Below are 7,874 nucleotides of genomic sequence, written 5' to 3' on the forward strand. Positions count from 1 at the left end.
TGAACTTCTCCCTAACTGAAGATTTTGTGTTCTGAAGTCATTGTGTTCTTAGGCTGTGGTCCAAAGTGACTTCATTTTCTGGCTGCTGGGATTTAACAGAGACTTAATGTAAGGGCTGCAGCTTTGTGAGCCAAAGATGTCTTTTTTTTCTGACTCATACTAAATAGGACTGAACCGTGTGTTAAGATGCCCATCAAATTTCTCCAAAATTTCAATTAAGTATTGCAGAACTCTACTTGGCCAACGATGGGGTAATTAAAATGTACATTATGGATCTGATAGATTTAATGAATTGGCATTGTGAAAGAATAGGAACAGCTACTAAAATTCCAAAAATAATAGTTCTTGGAGAACAGTTCTCAATCTCAAATTAAACACATCAAAATTAATTTTAGCTGTTTCAGGAAGGTGACATGAGAGCCATTTCAGTTTTTTAAAAATGGGTTTGAATGGAATGACAAAAGCATTCCATTCATCTTTGAAATTCTAGAGTTTCAAAAAGGAAATGAAGAGTTTACTAATTGAGAGCCTGTCCATTAAGAATGGATGCAGCCATCTTAGCAACTAACATCAAGCCATCCAGTAACTGACATCACTGTGAACCAGAAAGTCAGCACTCCTGGGAGAGCCTGTGCTAGAAGAAAATAGTCACTTAAAAGTTATCCCTCAAGGTAGTTACTCTTGCCTTCAGGATGAAAAAAAAAATGTTTCAGAAGTCACTTTAAAAAAGGATCCAAGATATACAAAAAAGATTTTTGTAGAAAGGAGTTCAGTGCAGCATTACTTATTAGAGTGAGAAATCAGAAACAGCCAAATAGAAAGTAGAGGACTGGTTAAACAAATTATGATACATTCACATAATTGAATACTATGCAATCATAAAATAATGTTATGCTGCAGTCATATTAAAGTTCATAAGAAAATGTTATAATATATTAAGTTAATTATTATATACAAAGAGAAAAAAGCAGGCTATAAAATAGTAGACTCCAAAATTCAATAGTGGCTATCTCTAAGGCAGGGCCAAAATACCCGATTTTTTTTTCTCCTCTACCCTTCCTATATTTTTCTTAGTAATTAAAGAAGGAGCAATAAATGTCATAAAAAGACACTTCATTTGCAAGTCTGCTGAGAGATAGCACATATTTTAATTCCTTATTTTTCGACTAGAACTTAAATTACTTGGCTTTTCAGAAATACATCTACTTCTTACATTTCTCATCAATTAAAAAAATATCTGTCACTTCTTATCATATTTGGAAGGCTTCTGCTTTCTACTTAGGCAATACTTTGGGGAAGTTAAATTTGATTGTGCCAAAGTTGTCAAAATGGCCTTAATTTTGTTTCAGTGAAGTATCTTTAAAAGTTGTTAGGTGGTGTCAATAAGCTGTTTAATTGGTCAAGAGGTCACAAGGCCTGCAATAAAACACCTCTTTATTACGCAAAAATCTTCATGGACAAACTCCATCCTCAAAGCAACATGAAAACCCCAGAAACTGAAAAGAAGACACAAGTGCTGAGCCAGGGAGCTCCTGCATGCAGAACACAGATCAAATTACTTGACTGAAGATGCAGAATAGAGGATTCCATCAGTAAGACTGTGTGCTGGGGAAAGAGCAGGCCTTAGGTCAATACATTCCTGTGTAGGAGGAGCCCTGTCCACTGCAATTTCACAGCACAAATGAGAATGACTCTTGGTTAGATGGGAAATTCCATTAAACTCTGTTATGCAAGAATGTCAGGAAACAGTGTTATTGTACTAGCTGCCCCAGATTTCAGACACATATGTTGAGGGAAACCACATTTTAAAGACTACAAAATCTCAGTGATCTCATCTCATCCCTCTTTCTATTACACACACACACACACACATACACACACACATGCATGCACATATGCACACACACGACAGGGGAAAGAGAAACATTTTAAGATCATAGATTATTATGGCAATAGCTGAATTCTCAGTATTCTCTCCTGTCACATCTTTCTTTTCTTTTCTTTTTTTTTTTTTTTAAAGATCAGATGTATTTGGAGAAAACAAAAAACCCACAACCCAAAGGATGGGATTTCACATCTCAAGACATCTCCTAGGTAATAAGTCTACAGATTACAAATCATTTTCATAGAAAATATTTTTGTACAAATTATACAGGTATTCAGGAGCTGGGTCATTAATCAATCCCCATTTCTATTTTAACAGGGGGGCAAGGTAGGGGAGAGGGAAAAACAGTTTTGGATACAACTATTTGGAAGGAGAGTAGATATGAAGAGGGCGAACCCTAGTTTTTCATTACCTACAATCAATGTTTTTTTTTCTTTAAAAAAAAATCTTTCAGTCTTCAGTATCTCTTTAAAAGCCCACTTCTTACCTACTAGCCAATCCACCCCAATTATTTAAATTCACTTGGTACACACCTTTGTCCACCAGGTAAATTATATTCATTATGCCCACTGCTGCAGCACACATAAACCAACACCCCTGCATGGCTGAACAGGGCCTAATCTAGGACTGATGGGAGAAGTGCTTGCAAACCAAGATCAAGGTGTCATTTCTCTGCTAATACTGTCTACCAAGCTGATCCCTACAAAAACGCACATAAAAGCAGGCAAGTTTAGCTACTGTGTTGCAAGAGAAACCAGGACCTTGTTAAATAGTTCTCTCCATTACCATTTATTCTCTCAAAGGAAGCTTAAAAAAAAAAGAAAAAGAAAAAGAGAAAGAAAAAACAACGCATTGGTCTGGCCACCTCATAAATCCCACAAGCATTGGTGTGGCATTTCAGTGGAGAAGGAAACTTGGGGTGGGGAAAAACCCATTAAGGTTGTAAAAAAGGCTCCCAATTTAACTGTCCCTGTCCCTATGTATCCACCTTTATTCACCACCCAAGACCATTCATTACCCTAGAGCCCTCTGATCTATAAAAGGGGTCAAAGCATCAGGAGCAGGGAAGGAGTGAGAACCAAAAGACATCAAGAAACTGATTTGCTTGAGAAAAGCAGCGATTCTTCCTTTCATAGCTCTCCATGGCTGAGAGAGAAAATGCCCAAGAGATCATCTATGTGACTTAGAGACTGCTTTTTGGGACGTCAAGAGTAGCATGAAGAACTTAAGATAATGACAAGAGCCTAAATATTTAAAGTTTCAAGGTTTCAACAGAATGTGGATATATTTGAACTTTCAAAAATGTCCTGTCACATCTTTCTTCCCATTACCTGGAGCTCCTCCTTTTCCCAGGCATTCATATTTCTTACCTCCTCCCCACCCGCTGCACAAATTTGATTGCATGAAGGATAATGGGGCAGCATTTCTTTCTGCTTCTGGTCCTGGTTGCCCAGGTTGCATGGTATAGGGAAGGAGGCAGCAGAAACTCTAGGCCACAGAGGTGTGGCTGGCTGCTCTAGGGTGGTGAGATACAAGAGATTGCAGGTGCTTGGTGCCCATATCATGGAGTTAAGGAGCCCCAGGTCAGTGAGGGAAGAGTAAAGTGAGGAAGAGTAGGGATGGGAAAGAAAAGGTTAATAACGTGAGCATGATCAGCTGGATATAACAGTCTAAGTTGGAAGTTTTTTTTCCTTCACGACTTTAAAGACTGCTTTCTCCATTGCTTTGTAGCATTTAGAGTTGCTGCTGAGAAGTCTCATAGTGTTATTCTTTTTGATAATCTGAGTTTTCTTCCTGGCACATGTAAGATTTCCTTGTACTCTTTATGTTCTAAGTCTCATTACAATGCTCCTAGGTGGGAATTTATTTTTATTTATTCTTCTGGTATCAAGAGAGAACTTTCAATCTGAGATTTATGTCTTTTGAACTGGATAATTCTTAGGACAAAAGCTCTCATGTTAAGCATCTTATGTTCCTTCTCTGTCATTCTTTTCATTCTCTTTTTCTGTATCCATATGCATGTAACCACTCATTCATATATTTGAACTCTTTGTCTTTCTGTGTTGAATTTGGTGTGAACTCCTCCTTATGATCTTCCCATTCACCAGAACTTCCCCTACTGAGTCTAGAGTTCATTCCATCTATTAAGTATTTTTTAAAATATCAAGGGCTATATTTCTATTTGGTTATTTTTGCATATTTATCTCTTCTCGCTTTATTTTTGCCTATTTTAGTTCCATGACGGCTAATTCTTTTTATAATCGTTATTCTCTTATGGGTCTCTTTAAGCTTCCTTGTTTTAACCAACATGTCACACTGTTCATTAAAGTTAATTTCCTTCTGGAGTGAGTTCATGTTCTGAATGAATTTGTGTTCTGAATTCATGTTCTGATTTCATATTTTATTGAGTATATTTTTTTCAGGATTAGATTTCGTGAATTTTGCAATTTTGATTTGCAGGTTTATTTTAAAATGTTTTTTGTTGTTTTCAGTCTTTTTGTCTCTCCTCTGTCCCTGTAACTGTTTCTCTAAATCCAGTGGTTTTGTGGGTGTCTTTTCACCTGGCTTTCTGGAATTCCATGTCAGAACCAGGTGCTATAAATGCAGCCCAAGGCTCTAGGTCATGACAATGTCACAGATATCTCAGGTCCAGTCACCAAGCCAACATGTGGCTTGGGTCTTTTTCTGGTTTCAAGACTGCATCTGTATCCTCACACCTCCCTGGGCCCACAGATTCCCTAAGTCATAGCTCGGTCTAAGAGCAATGCTTCAAATTCAGGTCCCTTTTCTCAGGTGTAGTAGTAGACTTCCCGTCACCCAGCCACCGCCACCTGATTCTGGACCTGGAGCCAGCAGGCCCGTGGCTTCAGCCCAACTCACTCTTTTGTATTCTATTGCTTATTCTCATCATGGAAATAATCATCTTTTTTTTTTTTGTCTTGAACTCTGCAATGTCATCATTTTTTTGTTTTTTTTTTTTCTAGTTTATCCATCTTTGCCATGTGCTTGGGGAAGAATGGCAATGCGAAAGTGTGAGCTTCCCGTCCCAGCTTATTAGAAGCCCACAGCTGTTTTTAAAAAATCTACCTTTCCGGCTGGGTGCAGTGGCTCACACCTGTAATCCCAGTACTTTTGGAGGCTGAGGAGGGCGGATCACAAGGTCAGGAGATCGAGACCATCCTGGCTAACATGGTGAAACCCCGTCTCTACTAAAAAATACAAAAAATTAGCTAGGCGTGGTGGCGGGCGCCTGTAGTCCCAGCTACTTGGGAGGCTGAGGCTGGAGAATGGTGTGAATCCAGGAGGCAGAGCTTGCAGTGAGCCGAGATCGCGCCACTGCACTCCAGCCTGGGCAACAAAGGGAGACTCCATCTCAAAAAAAAAAAAAAAAAAAAAAACTACCTTGCCATGCTTTCCCTTTTCTGTGACACACAAGTGACCGTTAATTAGTACATAGGCCATGGGCTGTCATGCTTAAAAACTGAATGGGAATTTTGTCTTTAGCAATGTTAGGACGACTGGATGATTATAAAAATAATAGGAGCCGGGCACAATGGTTCACACCTATAGTCCCAGCACTTTGGGAGGCTGAGGCAGGAGGATTGCTTGAGGCCAGGAATTTGAGACAAGCCTGATCAACATAGTAAGACCCCATCTCTATATTAAACAATAAAAATAATAATAATAGGTCATGGTTTTCCCTGTCAAGGGTCAAACTGTTCTTACTGAACAAGAGCTCTCTGAATTGAGTTGCAAATTCTGTGGTCCCTCAAGATTTACATACAGAAAAAGCCAAGTATATTCCCTCAAGATTTTTAAAAAGATATGTAATCACGGGATTTTAGAGCTCAAAGGAATATCAAAGGTCTTATATTATAGGCCCCTCATTTCTGGATCTGCAAGAAGAAACAGAAATTAAAGGTCTTGCTCCAAGCTTCATGGTATACTGGTAGCAAAGCTAGAGCTGGTTGGGTTCTTCTAGATTTGTATTTCTCCAACAAAATCATCCACAGCATATATCAAAAGTGATATAACTAGGAGGCTTGATAAATGATTTCTACTTAATGTTTAATTATTTACAAAGCAAAGGCATTTTACACCCAGGTTCCTTAAGGTCTCAGTTTCAATCTGCTGTGTTTTTTAAATAAAAATATGTGCATACCAGCATTTTTTTGCTCCAGATAGAAAGCTGAATTTAGCCAGTATGCTCCTTAGTCCATCTGTCACATGGCAGTAACCTATTAAGTGTCTAATTTAGATAAATGTAAGAGATTTAAAGAAATAAGAGTAGATACAATAATAGAAGTATTATGTATTTCAGGGTCCATAGACACAAGCATCAAAAGCTGACTCCGGCTGATTAGTCAAAAAAGTAATTTATTACAAGGATTTTGTGTAGCTCACAAACTTGTTGGGAAGGCCAGAGAACCAGACCTGAGGACAAACTTTCGGAAATGGCTCAAAACTTTAGAACTGGCCTGTTGAGAAAAATCAGTACTGCTCCAAGCACTGACCACTAGATGATACATGAACTAGATGCTTGCAGCAATTTGACTTTACTGAAGCTATGACTGCCCCAGCATCACCACCATTTCTGATGTGAAGACACCCTCTGCAGTATGTAGGTGCTGTTTCAGTCTTACCTCTGCTGACCCTGAAAGCCAGTCACCCCTCTCACAATCCTCAGCAGCACAATGAATTCTGCCTAAAGCTTCTTTCTTCAAGCAAGGCTCTGCTGTGCTTGGATAATGCTAATTGGGGGACTCTCATTCACAAGCTAATGAGCTAGCTGCAATTGAGGGGCTGGGGAAACAAATTTTCTATCTGGGAAAAACAGGGCTTTAAATATGGAGATTTACCCAAATGCAGCAACAATGTTCATGTACCAGGCAACTAGGAAGGTTACCAATGTTTACTACCTTTAATAATTTAAAATTGCCAAGCAAATAAAGGAGTTAAGGTGTCCAGGAACGGAGGTAAGATCATCTACTGAGCTAGACAGTCTCCATTTACCCTTCTAAACCCTTGCTCCACCCTTCTCCACTCTACACAATGCCTTTGAAGGCTGAAGGCTGACTACATGGTCTGCATCAACCAGCTTTCTTGCCCTCTGCCTCCAGCTGGGTTTGGCCAGTGGGAGGGGCTGGCAGGAGCTGGGAAGGTGGCAGAAGTATGAGGTTTGGGCATTTAGTTTCCTCCTGGCTGGGTTGCAGGTTGTTTCTCTCCTGACAGCCCCTATTTGGTGGCCCCCTCCTACAGCTGCCCCTCCTCTCTCCTGCCCTTCAGGCCCAGTGGTTCCCACTAGGAAACCCTGGGACACTTACCCCATCCCTTGGGTTTTCCCTTACCCTTCACTACACCTGGTAAATAGTTTATTTTAAATTCTCTCAATAATCCCATTTGCATGTACTATCAGTTCCCTGCCAGAATGCTGGAGTATATTCACCTTCACTGTGACAAATGCTCAGATCTTATTTTCTCCTGTCCTCAATTAAAGTACTGGAATATATTTCCTTTTGTTTTCTTCTCAAACGCAGATCACTGATTAATTGAATTAGAAGAAGATAATATTTTAAAATATGATAGTAGGAGAAATCATTTTAAAGTTTTGGAATTTATTTTATATACCTCTAGCCAAGTTATTTTCAGTCCTGGGCATGCAATATAAAAAGCTCTAAAAAAGCATGAATTTGGGACTCTATTTCAGTCCAGGAGAGACTATGGCATATACATATTTCATTTTTTTTTTTCTTGAGACAGAGTCTCACTCTGACACTCAGGCTGGAGTGCAGTGGCATGACCTTGGCTCACTGCAACCTCTGCCTCCTGGGTTCAAGCAATTCTCCTGCCTCAGCCTCCTGAGTAGCTGGGATTACAGGTGCATGCCACAACACCCGGTTCATTTTTGTATTTTTAGTACAGACGGGATTTTGCCATGTGGGCCAGCTGGTCTCGAATTCCTGTCCTCAAGTGATCTGCCCGCCTTGGC

This window comes from Pan paniscus, chromosome 2 (assembly GCF_029289425.2).
Source record: "Pan paniscus chromosome 2, NHGRI_mPanPan1-v2.0_pri, whole genome shotgun sequence".
NCBI classification, from domain to species: domain Eukaryota; kingdom Metazoa; phylum Chordata; class Mammalia; order Primates; family Hominidae; genus Pan; species Pan paniscus.